Genomic DNA, 12,169 nt, shown 5'->3' on the forward strand with positions numbered 1-12,169 from the left:
CGGCTGGTAGGTATGACACACACTGACCACCAGGGGTCAGATGCTCAACACAAGAGCTGCCAAGCAACAGCAACTTTGCAGAGTGCCCTCTCACATTCTGGGACCCCTTGGGGGATGTCGAACTGCCAGTTTTGGCTTGATCCCTGCAGGCCAGGCCAAGGGACCTCACCTGCCGGAGGGACTCCATTCATTCCACAGACAGTCTCTGAGCCCTGGCACTTCTCCAGGTGCGGCCAGCTAGGGAGGGACCACAGGAGGTTGGCTCCAGGGTGTGTCGGCCCATCTTGCCCAGTCTTGCCCCACCAGCCACCTTCTAATTAATTTTCTTTCCATGCGCTTGAATCTATGCACCAGGCCTCTAGTTTCCAATAACTTTACAGTTGGCTCCCCATATCTCTGATTTTTGTATCCACAGATTCCATCAACCAGGGATCAAAAATAGTATTTTTTATTCCTGGTTGTGAATTCTGCAGATGTGAAGGGCCAACTGTGTGTACTGTTCTACATATTATTCTATGCTGCCATTTTATACAAACAACTTGAGCATCAGATTTTTGTACCAGTGGGGGTCCTGGAATGAATCCACCATAGATAACAAGGGACTGACTGAGTTTGGGGGAAGTCAAAGTTATATTCAGATTTTTTATTGTGCAGGGATCAGCTCTCCCAACCCCTGCCTTGTTTAAGAGTCAACTACTGCACATTATAAAAATATGTCAGAAAGCAAAAATTTGTAAAGACAATTATGTTTGGAGAAATCCTTTTGTTTTCTGTGACTCCATCGCCCACCCCAGGAGAAACAGTGGATGATCTTCTTTACTTCTGGGCAGGTGAGAAGAACGTCCAAGAGACAACTCAGAACAACGTGATGAGTTCATTTCTTTGGGAGATCACAGGACCTGGTGCCTGGCTTATGCCTAAGAAAACGAAAGCAGGTTGTGAAAGAGGATAGAGATGACTGCATTGGATTTAGCAGAAGTTGGGCATGAGTTTGCAATGAACAGATGTAGACCCACTGTGAAGGACAGACAGAGTGGGCTGCTCTTGCTTCCTATGTTAGTTCCGCTTGGGGGGATGACTTGCAGGAAACATATGCTAACTCACTGGAAGTGTATGTGAAATGCCCAAGAGCTGCTGAAAGAATCAAAGGAACCCCTGGGAGAGAGAAGCATTCCACCAATCCAGGCTCTCCTTGATTTGAAAAGCTCCCAACAATGACCATCACCAACAACCAATAAAGGGGCCCCAAGAGGGAAGGATTCAGTTTTAAGCATCCATGGGACCCAGGAAAAAATCTAACCAAGTAAGTTTGCCCTATTCCCACTATAATCCTCTCTTCACAGATTTGACATTGGCGAGGTCTGCATTCTGATAGCCAGGGTGGGAGAAGGTGAGTGGAGGAAGGAGCAAAAGGCAGAAACCTACCCCAGTGCCTTTTCTGAGACCAGGGAACCACCAACCAAAAGCTGACTAAGGGGAAGAAACCTATACTTTTTATACAGACTGAAGCATTTATTAGCGTTTTGGCCTGGGCACATTCCACTTCCTGAAAACACACTGAATTTAGTCGCCCAATGTGAGTATAGATCTGTTTACACTGAGTGAGTAGGGAAGTCCCAAGGTGTACCCAACTTTCCATAAAGGGACAGTGGAAAACTATCCATCTGCCTATCTCACCCTGAATAAATTTTAAATGGAGGGACAAGGAAGACAAAATGAAATTGTACCTCAATTATATTTTTAATTATCCATATTTAATGCATTGGTTATACATAACTGGTTATAATGTTATCTTCTGATACATCAACTACTGGCAGTGTTTTTTTTGTTGTTGTTTTTTTTTTTTTTAATAAACTGTGAACCTCAAGAAACAGTCTTGATCAGATACCAAACTTTTAAATTCAAAATTATTAATAAGCAGTCACTGAGCACCTGTATTATACAAAGGACTATAATACATATTGTCAGAAAGCAAGAAAAGGGGAGAACAAAAGCAAGGAAAGAAAGAAGACAAATTCCCTGCTTTTGGATTAGCTCACAATACAAGTGTACTCTTAAACTTAGAACAGGATTGCAAGTTGTGAACAACTGCACAGTGACCTGTTAATTTTCTCCAAATAATAGAGTCCATAAATCTGTTGGAAAATCAACCAGTGAAGTGAACTTGATGATCCATGCAGGACTCATGGGTGACTTTTCTACCCTCTCTAGATCAGAGAATTGGGATCCTGGAACAGCATCATACTCACTCTTTATTTGACCTTTTATTTCCACTACACTTACCTGGACATCCTAAACTGCTGCTTCCCAAAAGTCACCTCATGCCCTTCCCCATAGCTGTCCCAGGAAATGAAGATGGGAAACCAGAGTTCCTAGAGGTGAACAGGTGGGAGGCAGGGAAACAAAAAATACAGACCCTGTCTCTTCATCTACAGACTTCTAGAATAGGCACTACCCTGTGTCTTTGTAAAGAATGTTAGTTAGGCATCTCATACGGAAAGGTGACATAAATGTTGGACCCACTCAGACAATGATGATGCAAAAAAGAATTCTCCAGAGGAACAGAATATTTTCAGTATATCAGAGAAGAAATGATGCCTTTTGTTAGGGGTTGAATTGTGTTCCTTCAGTATTCATGTGATGAAATGATAATCCCCAGTACCTCAAAATGTGACCTTATTTGGAAATAGGGTTATTGAAGATGCAATTAATTAAGTCAAAATGAGGTCATACTAGAGTAGGGTGCCTAATCCAATATGATGGGTGTCCTCAGTAAAAGGAGACATCTGGACACAGAGACACATGGTCAAGGAGAATGCCAGGTTAAGATAAAAGTTATACTGACACAAACCAAGGGATTACCAGAAGCGAGGAGAAAGGCCAGGGACTGGTCTTCTCCCAGAGCCTTCAGAGACAGCATGGCCTTTCTGACAGCATGGTTTTAGATTTCTAGCCTCCAGAACAGCCACATAATACAGTTCTGCTGTTTAAGCCATGCAGATACTTCCACAGCAGCCCTAGCAAAGTAATACATCCTTTCTTAGAGCCAACTTAGAAAAAAATTAATGGAAGCATTTCAACATATACTCTGTTAAGGTATAAAATAAGACTTTAAAATAACACATAATAGGATCTATTCCCTAAGAAAAAGTCAGGCAAATTTAACATATGAGTACTTCAAACTCAAGTGTCACTAGAAACTAAAATAGAAAAGTAAGTGTTCAGCTCTGAAACCTTATGCTTATAACATCGCATTAAATCTTCCGTTCACATATCTGTCTTCCCCACTAGTCTGAATGTGCCTTAACAAGGACATCGATCCTTGTAATCGTTGCACCTTGCATAGAACCCACAATGGTTCTGTGAGCATTGAACAAGAGAGAATAATCATTATTAGGAACCTGACCACCATCAAGGAAGCATTATTCCGGTTCATCTGTGACTCTAAATCATGTCTGTGTACGTATTTCCTTGTTGTTGTCATTTAAATTCTAATCATTTCTACCATTCAGATGTAAAAAATAAAATCACAGTACTTTATTTTCTAAGTAAATGTATTTCTGACTCTAAAACCCTGTTTCTATGATGGAGAGAAACACCATTGCATTCCGGTTGAAAGAATGTTTCCTCTGTTCAAGGGGTATCGCCACAAACCGGGCTGGGCATTGCCCTGTACTGAGGGCCCCTGGCACCTGTCATAAGGTTGCTTTTGTGAGGCTCAGGGACCAGCCCCGTAGGTTTCCTCCAATGAGGCCAACTCTGCATCTGTGTCCATGTTGAACACCAGAGACCTTCGTCAGGCTGGATGCCCAGGGGTTTGGGTCTCATCTCCAGGTGCGCACCCAACATTGCCTGTCCTGGGCACCGGGGTGGGAGCAGGGTGCCAGGCTTCTTTAATGTCCCTGTCAGGAACCCCTTCCAGCCTCACATGCTCTCTCTTCCCTAGGGCTAGCCAGCTGCTCCGCATGCCATCCAGCACTTCCCATCATTGCCCTAAAGACAAGGTCCTGCAGAGCCCCTCTCAGGCTCATCCAGAAGCTAAGTCAAAGTCAGTCCTGCCTCCTCTGAATGAAACGTCAGAAGGAAAGGCTGGCTCTCACCCATTAGTTCTTTAGTCATTCACGCTGTTACATAGCTTGTACGCGATGTGCAGCTCTCACCACTAAGCAGACCAACATTTTCACACACATTCGTTTGAATATCAGTGAGACTCTTTTATAAACCCTTGATTTATAGACTCTCCTCTCCCCTCCCCCCAACAAAGGCAAGACTCTCTGAGGATGTGATGGTGGCAGGAAAAACAATGACACTGTCCGGGCCATTATACGGGGCTGTGAGATGGTTTACCTTAGGAAAAGGCAGAGAGGCGGCGCTCCCGCCTCGGCCATCTTAGTCTCCAGCGCCCCTGAACGCTGCCTGTGTATCTATTTGCTTGTTGTCGTGCACTTGTGGAGGATGTTGGTGCTTAGGGGGTGGGGACACACAGTGGGAGCATCTGGCACAGTCCGGTCCAAAAGCTGCTCACCAGATGTGCACAGCGCTGCCTGCACCACACCCATGAACACACCCCATGCAAAGTGCAGCCACCTTGAGTTCGTGTTAAGTAGGAAAATCCATTAGAGGAAAGCCAGGGCATAAGTTGGGAAAACCCCTCCGGTCCCCATTTACTATTTCTACACTTTTCCTTTCACTTTCATCACACTTCCTTTGATGAATCTAGCTAACTCTTCCATACCACTTGCTGTCCTGTTCATTTGGTCAACTGCAGGAGAAAGAAAAGTGTAAAATCTCTCAGTTATTTTGTTTTTCAAAGGAAGTCCAGTTTTCCAGCATTGTTAATTACACCTTGACAATTCGGCCTTAATATACATCTGTGACCTATTAGAAACAGAGGGCTCTCAAAAATTACCTCTGGACTCTTCTTGATACCTGTGAAAGTATGTGTTTGTGTGTGTGTGTGTGTGTGTGTGTGTACACATGCATTCATACACGTATGCACACACACACACACACACACACTGTCTGAGGAGTGGTGTGCAAAGAGTCAGCCCCATTGACCATTTTATTACTGTTTGCACATTTGGGGCAGAGCAGCAGTGAAGGCCCAGCGTCTGCAGCAGCTCCAGCAATTAGCTCCAAATGAAACAGTCATAAATAGTAATTAGCCATTCCCTCAGTCCTGTCCCAGAGCCTTTAAAAAATCCACAGAGAAATCAATGCATTCTTTTCTAAAGACCTATTATAGGCACAACCGCCCACTCCACCATCATTTCACAGAAGCTGAGAGCATTCCTGCCGCTCCCACATGCCTGTGTGTGAGCTCCTGGCGGGGACCAGTGAGGCAAGGCCAGCAGAAAGGGGTGAATAGAGAAGGGGGTGCACAACCACGGGTCAGTAGAACATTTACCAAGGTAGCGAGATGTGGCTCTGGAGGAACCAAGCATACTAAACAGGGAAGACACTGAAACAGGATCCTAATTACTACAGAGGGCGGGGAAAAAAAAGGACACATATGTAATACCCTTTGTAATACTTAAAGCAATAAAACAATAAAAAAAATTATAAAAAAAAAGAATGACCTCCTACACAGCTCCACCTCTACTTCACCTGGGAGTCAAGATGCTGCGGAAAACCCATGAATTCCCACTTCACTCAGCAGTGCACTCTCTCAGCCCTAAAGTGAAGTCACACCACTCCTTCGGTGGGGATGCTAGAGCCGAGATCCTAGCATGAGGTCATAGTAATGAAGCGGCATCCCCTGTCTTAGGAAAGTGGGTTCAGAGGCCCTGACAGGCATAGCTGTGTGTTGTTTGCGATAATGACAATTAAACCCTGCTGTCCAGTAAGCAGACACAGTCTGTTCTGCAATGTGCTGAGTGGCTTGGATGTGATCATTCCAATTCTCACCATCGTTCATCTGGAGTGGGCCTTGAAAGCTTATCTGCCTCATTCCCTTGGCTTCATGTATGTGTCTTCTCTTCCCTTTCAAAGATTACGTACAGGGAGACCCTGAGCTCAGCCTCTCACTATCAGTCATTGGACCCTGGAGCAACCATTCACAGCATGTTTAATCAGAGTTCTCAGAACAAGCGCAGGCGTTACCTGCGTCCTGAGCAAGGACTGGCAGGGCTGCTTCCGTTCCCACGGTGTTACAGTGGTGCCCAGAATATGCCTTTTGAAAAGCAGACCTAAGCATCTTCTCCTACCTGTCTCCCCCTTTCACTGTTAGAGCTCCAGTTAGTCCAGCTGTAGCACTCAGTACTGCCTGGACACATTCTTTCTGTGCACACACACACACACACACACACACACACACACACACACCTGTTACCAGTGCTCTCTGCCACTGAGCTGCCCCATCCTTCTGGGGACAGCCTGCCATAATGATAAAGGTTCAAGTCAGATCCCTGTGCTGAAACCTGACCTTGCCACTTATTTGAAGTGTGAACTTAGAGTTGTTTCTTGGTTCCTCTAAGCCATGAATGCTTAGCCCTGTTTGCACAGGAATGTCACCTGGGAGGCTTAAACAGCCATAACCATGACTATGACTCCTCCAATGTTGGACCCTTGGCGGACTGTGAAATCAGAGCCTGTGCGGTGGGTTCTGGTATGAGTACTTTTTAAGAAGTGCCTCCTCTGATTCTCATCCTATGTGTCCTTACAATTGAAACCTCAGTTTTTCTCACCTGTAAATCAGTGATAGTGATGACCTACTTAAAAGGGCTTTCATGAATTTTTAATTCTACAACAGGGGTACCATGCCTGGAAAATATTAAATATATGGTTGATTAACTGTATGGTGCTGTTATCCATTTGCATCCTGCGATTTTACCCAGGCCCCCTGAAGGCTCTGCTGCAGTGTAGTGTGTGCTCAATTCCAGACTCCTCAAGAGCGTGTACCTGCCTGCAGGGCTCAGGCCAGTATCTGACAAGAGAGGGTGTACGCGTCATGAATGCACCATTCCACCTGGAGTGTTCCCTCCCTTAGCTCCACAATTCCAAATGAATCTGCCCTCAAGGGCTATGGCAAATTCCCACATCTCCCCTCAAATGTTTTCCCATCAAAACTCAGAGCTCATATAGTTTAGATCATTCTCACCTGGCAACTAGTTATAACTGACCAGGCAACTAGTTATAATTACCCTTCCTTCATGAGGTGACATTATTTAACTTGCTTGGCTATTTTTTCTTTATATCTTGTTTCCCCATATAAACATTATATTTTTATCTTTTTATACACCTCGCAGAGCCTAACATGATATGCAATATAGGAAATTTATTAAGACAAATAAATAAATCCCCTGATAAAGGGCGGGAAAATCCTACCTTCATTTTGGTAAAAATTGAAATAGGATAGAAATGACAATATTAAAAAAAAAAAGACTTGAGCAGACATTTTAATTTCATGATAATAAACTGTACTCCCTTTGTTGGTAAACACATTGTGGGTACCAGGAGCCAAAAGAGACAGTAAAGTCAGCAGCAAACCCCGTGGAGTTTGGAGCCATGGGTTCTAGAGCTGTGAATACCTAAGTGGAGGCCTTGAGCAGGTCAGGTCACTCCCTAGTTTTCAGATTCTGTAAGGGGTAAGGGTTAGACGGTGATCCGGAAGGCAGCTTTCAGCCCTTCCTTTCTATCTGTGTGATTCTAAGATTTTTAAACACAAGTGTGCAAAGTTATAGACCTTAAGGACCTCACAAAAGACACCATTGTTCCCCCGAGAACGATGACAGAATTATGCAAAAGTGAGAATTCAGAGAAAGAAGGAAGACTGAGCATGAAGAACGAAAGAGAAACAGTGCCGAGTGAAGCATGATTTGTGGGCCTCTACTGCCCTCCTCAGAGAAAAGGGAGGCAGTGGGGCTGCAGGAACACTGGGGAGAAAGGCCTTTGCTCAGTCCACATACACAGGGCTTGCCTAGGAGAACAGCCTCCGGTGTGGATTGCTAAACTAACTATTTCTGAGGTAACAGTATGCCACTTAGAGTTAGAAGTACTAATCTGAAAACTAATCACATCATCTTGATAGTTTTTCAAACTAACATTGATGGACAATTGCTATGTCTCAGTGAAAAGTAAAAGGGACTCTACTTAGGGACATAAGAAAACCTCAATGTCACCCTCAGATAACTTGCTCCTTTCTTACTTGGTGACTCTTCTAATGACTGTTAAATTTTTTGTAAAAGCCACTGTTAGCTGCCCTCATTTTATTGGGTCATAAAAGGCTCTCCCCGTTGGAGTGCTGCCCATGGGTGCATCCTTAGCTCCCTGAGTTTCCTTCTCCTCCACAGGGTGAGGGGAGGAGAGGGCTTGTCCTCCATCCTGCCTTTGTGTGGGTTCCACCCTTTGAATGGGGTTCTTCCTCAGCCCACCTCTCTGTGACACTGAAGGTCATTACAAAGGCTCACCTCTAAAGTCACTGCTTTATGAGGCCTTCTCCAAACCTTCCTGTCAAAATGAACTTCAGAGAGAGGCAATTCAACGATTCAGTGCAGAGGATTGAATATATATCTTTACCTCCTTCCAGCACCATCCTCAAGCCACAGTAAAAGATAAAAAGTCAAAACCCAAAACAAGAAAGAACAGGACAGAAGATATAATCTTGCGAGAAATTTTGTCTTCAATAAAAAAGAAAGTACAGCTCTGTCAGAGGACCTAGCAGAAGAAACAATGATAAGGAAAGCATTAAAAAAGGAATCATTATTCTCTTTAGGAAGAAAATACATAAAGAAATTAAATGTAATGAACAAATATATTAAGTGGTGCAACAAATGAGAATGTAAAAATACTAAATGCTAATATGTCATAATAGGTACCTTAACATTTTAAAAGTAAATCAAGAAATAGCTGTATACATACACTTTCTTTAGAGAAATGAAATAAGTGCAGGAAATAAGTAGTCAACAAAACTGAAAGTGATTGCCTTTGGGGAGCCAAATAGTGATTCTGGTGCTTTTGTTATAGGTTTTTATATGATATTGTATTAAACTAGTTGCCTGTAATATCTAAGCAAAAAAAAAAACAACAAAAAAAAACAACACACAAACAAACAAAAAACCCCCACAACAACTTAATTTCAAAAGGCAGGCAAAATATCAACTCATCCCTTCCTTCCATCCTATTATACCCTACTACACCTCTGTCCGTACATCCTCATACTGTTATATTTTGTGCTATAACTGTATATTTTGTCTCCCTAAGTGACCATAAGCTCCCTTAAGGGAAGTGTCATGCCTTATATTTTTATGTCTCTTTCATACCTCCTCCCAAGGGCTATTGGAAATGTGAGCGTATATTTTTGGGAGTTGTCATATTGGGAGTGTACCTGTTACTGTAGATGTCACTATCCTACATAGCCTGCACCTTGTGGGGGATTCCTACATAGCAAATAAATATCCTGCTCAAAATACTTTGAGAAATAGCAGGGAGTATGCTGTTAGACTTAGTGTTTCAGTCAACACACCAATAATGCTGAAAGGATTAAGTTTTGTAAGTGAATAGTGGTCACTTACAACTGAGTGTGAGTTGAGTAGGTCTATTATGTAAGGCAATAGATTTATTTTGTTGTAATTCAAAGTAACAAGAAAATAATGGGTAAAATAATTTTGCTAATACCTCCAAAAGATTCTGAGTCAGTAGTTCCGAGTTAGGGGCACAGAACCTGTATGCATGTAAAACTTACCAGAATATTCGAATGCTGCCACGTTTGGAAATCATTACAAGTTTAGAATTCACCATTAAAGGAGAGTGAGATTAGAAAACAGATAAAGAAGAGAGTTTAGATTTTTATAAAGAAAAATAAAATAAAGTAGTACATTCGCATTAAAGCCACTAACGGCCGGTTAGAAGGCCTCCAGGCCCAAGGCCTTACTCTTGAGTTCCTGGCTTGTTGCCATTGACCAGGAGACTATGTTGTGGTCAAGAACTGGAGGTAAACAAGTTGTAACCCTCTTGAGAAGGACCAGCCTTGTCTTGCTTATCACTGAGACTGCTGTTCAGACTCCAAGGTCAGACCCATCACACATGGGCTAAGGGAGGACCACTAGCTTCTATGGGTGGAGACACCTCCACTTGGACTTAGCCCCTTGAAATGCTAAAGAAACTGTAAGCTATTTGCTTTTGGGCTCTGGCAAATTGCAGGGGCGGCTTACAATGTGAGCTGAGGAAATGTGTACAATCCGGATCATACTTATCCAGTTAAGTTATTGGTTATAGGTATCTTGAATGACTTGGCTATTTCAGCCTTTAAGCCAAGGGATTGGCTAGGACTAGGTTTAGGAATAGATGTCACAGGACAAGATCCCCTGGGCCACTGCCACCACCATGCAAATAGAAGTAGGGTATAAGGAAACAAATGCCTAAGTGGGATGGATTAACTATTCTGTACACACCCTAAATAAAAGCGACTTACGTGGCAGGAAGGCTAGAGGCCCAAGTGGTTCCATTTCTATTCAAATGGACTTCAGATGGTAACGGGATGGAATGTGTGCTTGCCCTGTACCAAGAGGAAACCGCGTGGGGAAATGCTTCCTGTGAGACTCTTGCCCTGTTGTTCCCATCCACAGAGGTAAAGAGTAAGGGTCCCCCAAAATGATCTGGCTCTCTTTCTCTGACGTAAATGATGCATCGTGCCTCTCAAGGGGGGAGGGGCAGTACTTGGAGTTTATGGGAAATTTATCTGAATGCTCAAATGGCCGAGTAGCCTCAGAAGCCAATCATTCTGCCCTGTCATTACCCCATGCTGATGCCTGGTGGTGTTGCGGGGGACCATTACTTGTGACCTGGCCCAGAGGTTGGAGCGGATCTTGCACTCTTAATACAATTGGCTACCCCTGTCATTTCAGCATGTCTTAAACCTTTTTCAATGGACAGACAGACTAGGAAGAAGAGAGAGTGTCCTGGTGACTCCTTTGATCCCATACTTACACAGGTCCCACTGGGGTTCATGGAGGAGTGCCAATCGAGCTTAAGGCTAAAAATCAGATTGCTGATTTCTCTCACATTCTGGTGGCAGACTATAAACATGAATGTGGTTGGATTCATTATATTTACTAAAACCAGCAAAGGATTGCTAACTATACTCGAGAAGCAGTTAAAGATATAGCTGAACAACTAGATGCCACCAGTAGGATGACATGGGAGAATAGATTGGCTTGGAAAGGATTCTGGCAGAAAAGGGAGGAGTTTGTGTAATGTTAGGGCCACAGTCGTACATTCATCCCTGACAGCACAGCTCCAGATGGAACCATCACTAAGGCCCCACAGGGATTAACAACTTTAGCTAATTTGTTAGCTGAGAATCCTGGAATTGAGGATCCTTTCTCTGAGTCACTAGAACAATGGTTCATAAAGTGGAAGGGAATGATAGTATCCATATGCACCTCTCTGATTAGGCGTTACAGTGATGGGATGTTATATCATCCCATGTATGAGCGGTCTTATCCAAAGGTTAATTGAAACTGCATTGACCAAACAGTAAATAATCTTCTCCTAGACACTGCAGAGCATGAAAGTCAATGAATGTTAGTCAAGTTTGAAGAAAGGGGGGGGCGGGGATTGTGAGAATAAACAAGTAATCTTTTCTGTCAAAGAAGGGAGTTTAGGCAGCCACCATTTTGGCTCACGAGATTTGCAGGCGCCAGTTTGAAACAGCAAAGGTCAACCCCTTCCTTTTCCCTTTAAATTAGCCAATTGCACAAGAATGTGAGCCTAAGCTCTGACCAATCAAGAGCGAGAGACAAATGACATATATCAGACATAAAACCCCAAGCAGACTGCCCATTCAGTGTACATGCTGCCAGAGCCTGTGCGTCACACCCTCCTGCAGGAGTAAAGATATTTGCCTTGCAAAAAAAGAGACGAGTTTAGAGCAGGGGTGGGCAAACTTTTTGACTCGAGGGCCACAATCTGTTCTTAAACTGGACAGGAGGGCCAGAACAAAAGCATGGATGGAGTGTTTGTGTGAACTAATATAAATTCAAAGTAAACATCATTACATAAAAGAGTACGGTCTTTTTTTTTTTTTTTTTTTTTATTAGTTTTATTCATTTCAAACGGGCCGGATCCGTCCTGCGGGCCATAGTTTGCCCACGGCTGGTTTTGAGTCTCTGAAAGAAAAGCTTTCATTGCATTCCATTTGTCTAGAGGTAATAATCACAGTCATCTGAAT

The sequence above is a fragment of the Myotis nattereri genome, assembly GCF_964212035.1.
Source record: "Myotis nattereri genome assembly, chromosome: 3".
In the NCBI taxonomy this organism is placed as follows: domain Eukaryota; kingdom Metazoa; phylum Chordata; class Mammalia; order Chiroptera; family Vespertilionidae; genus Myotis; species Myotis nattereri.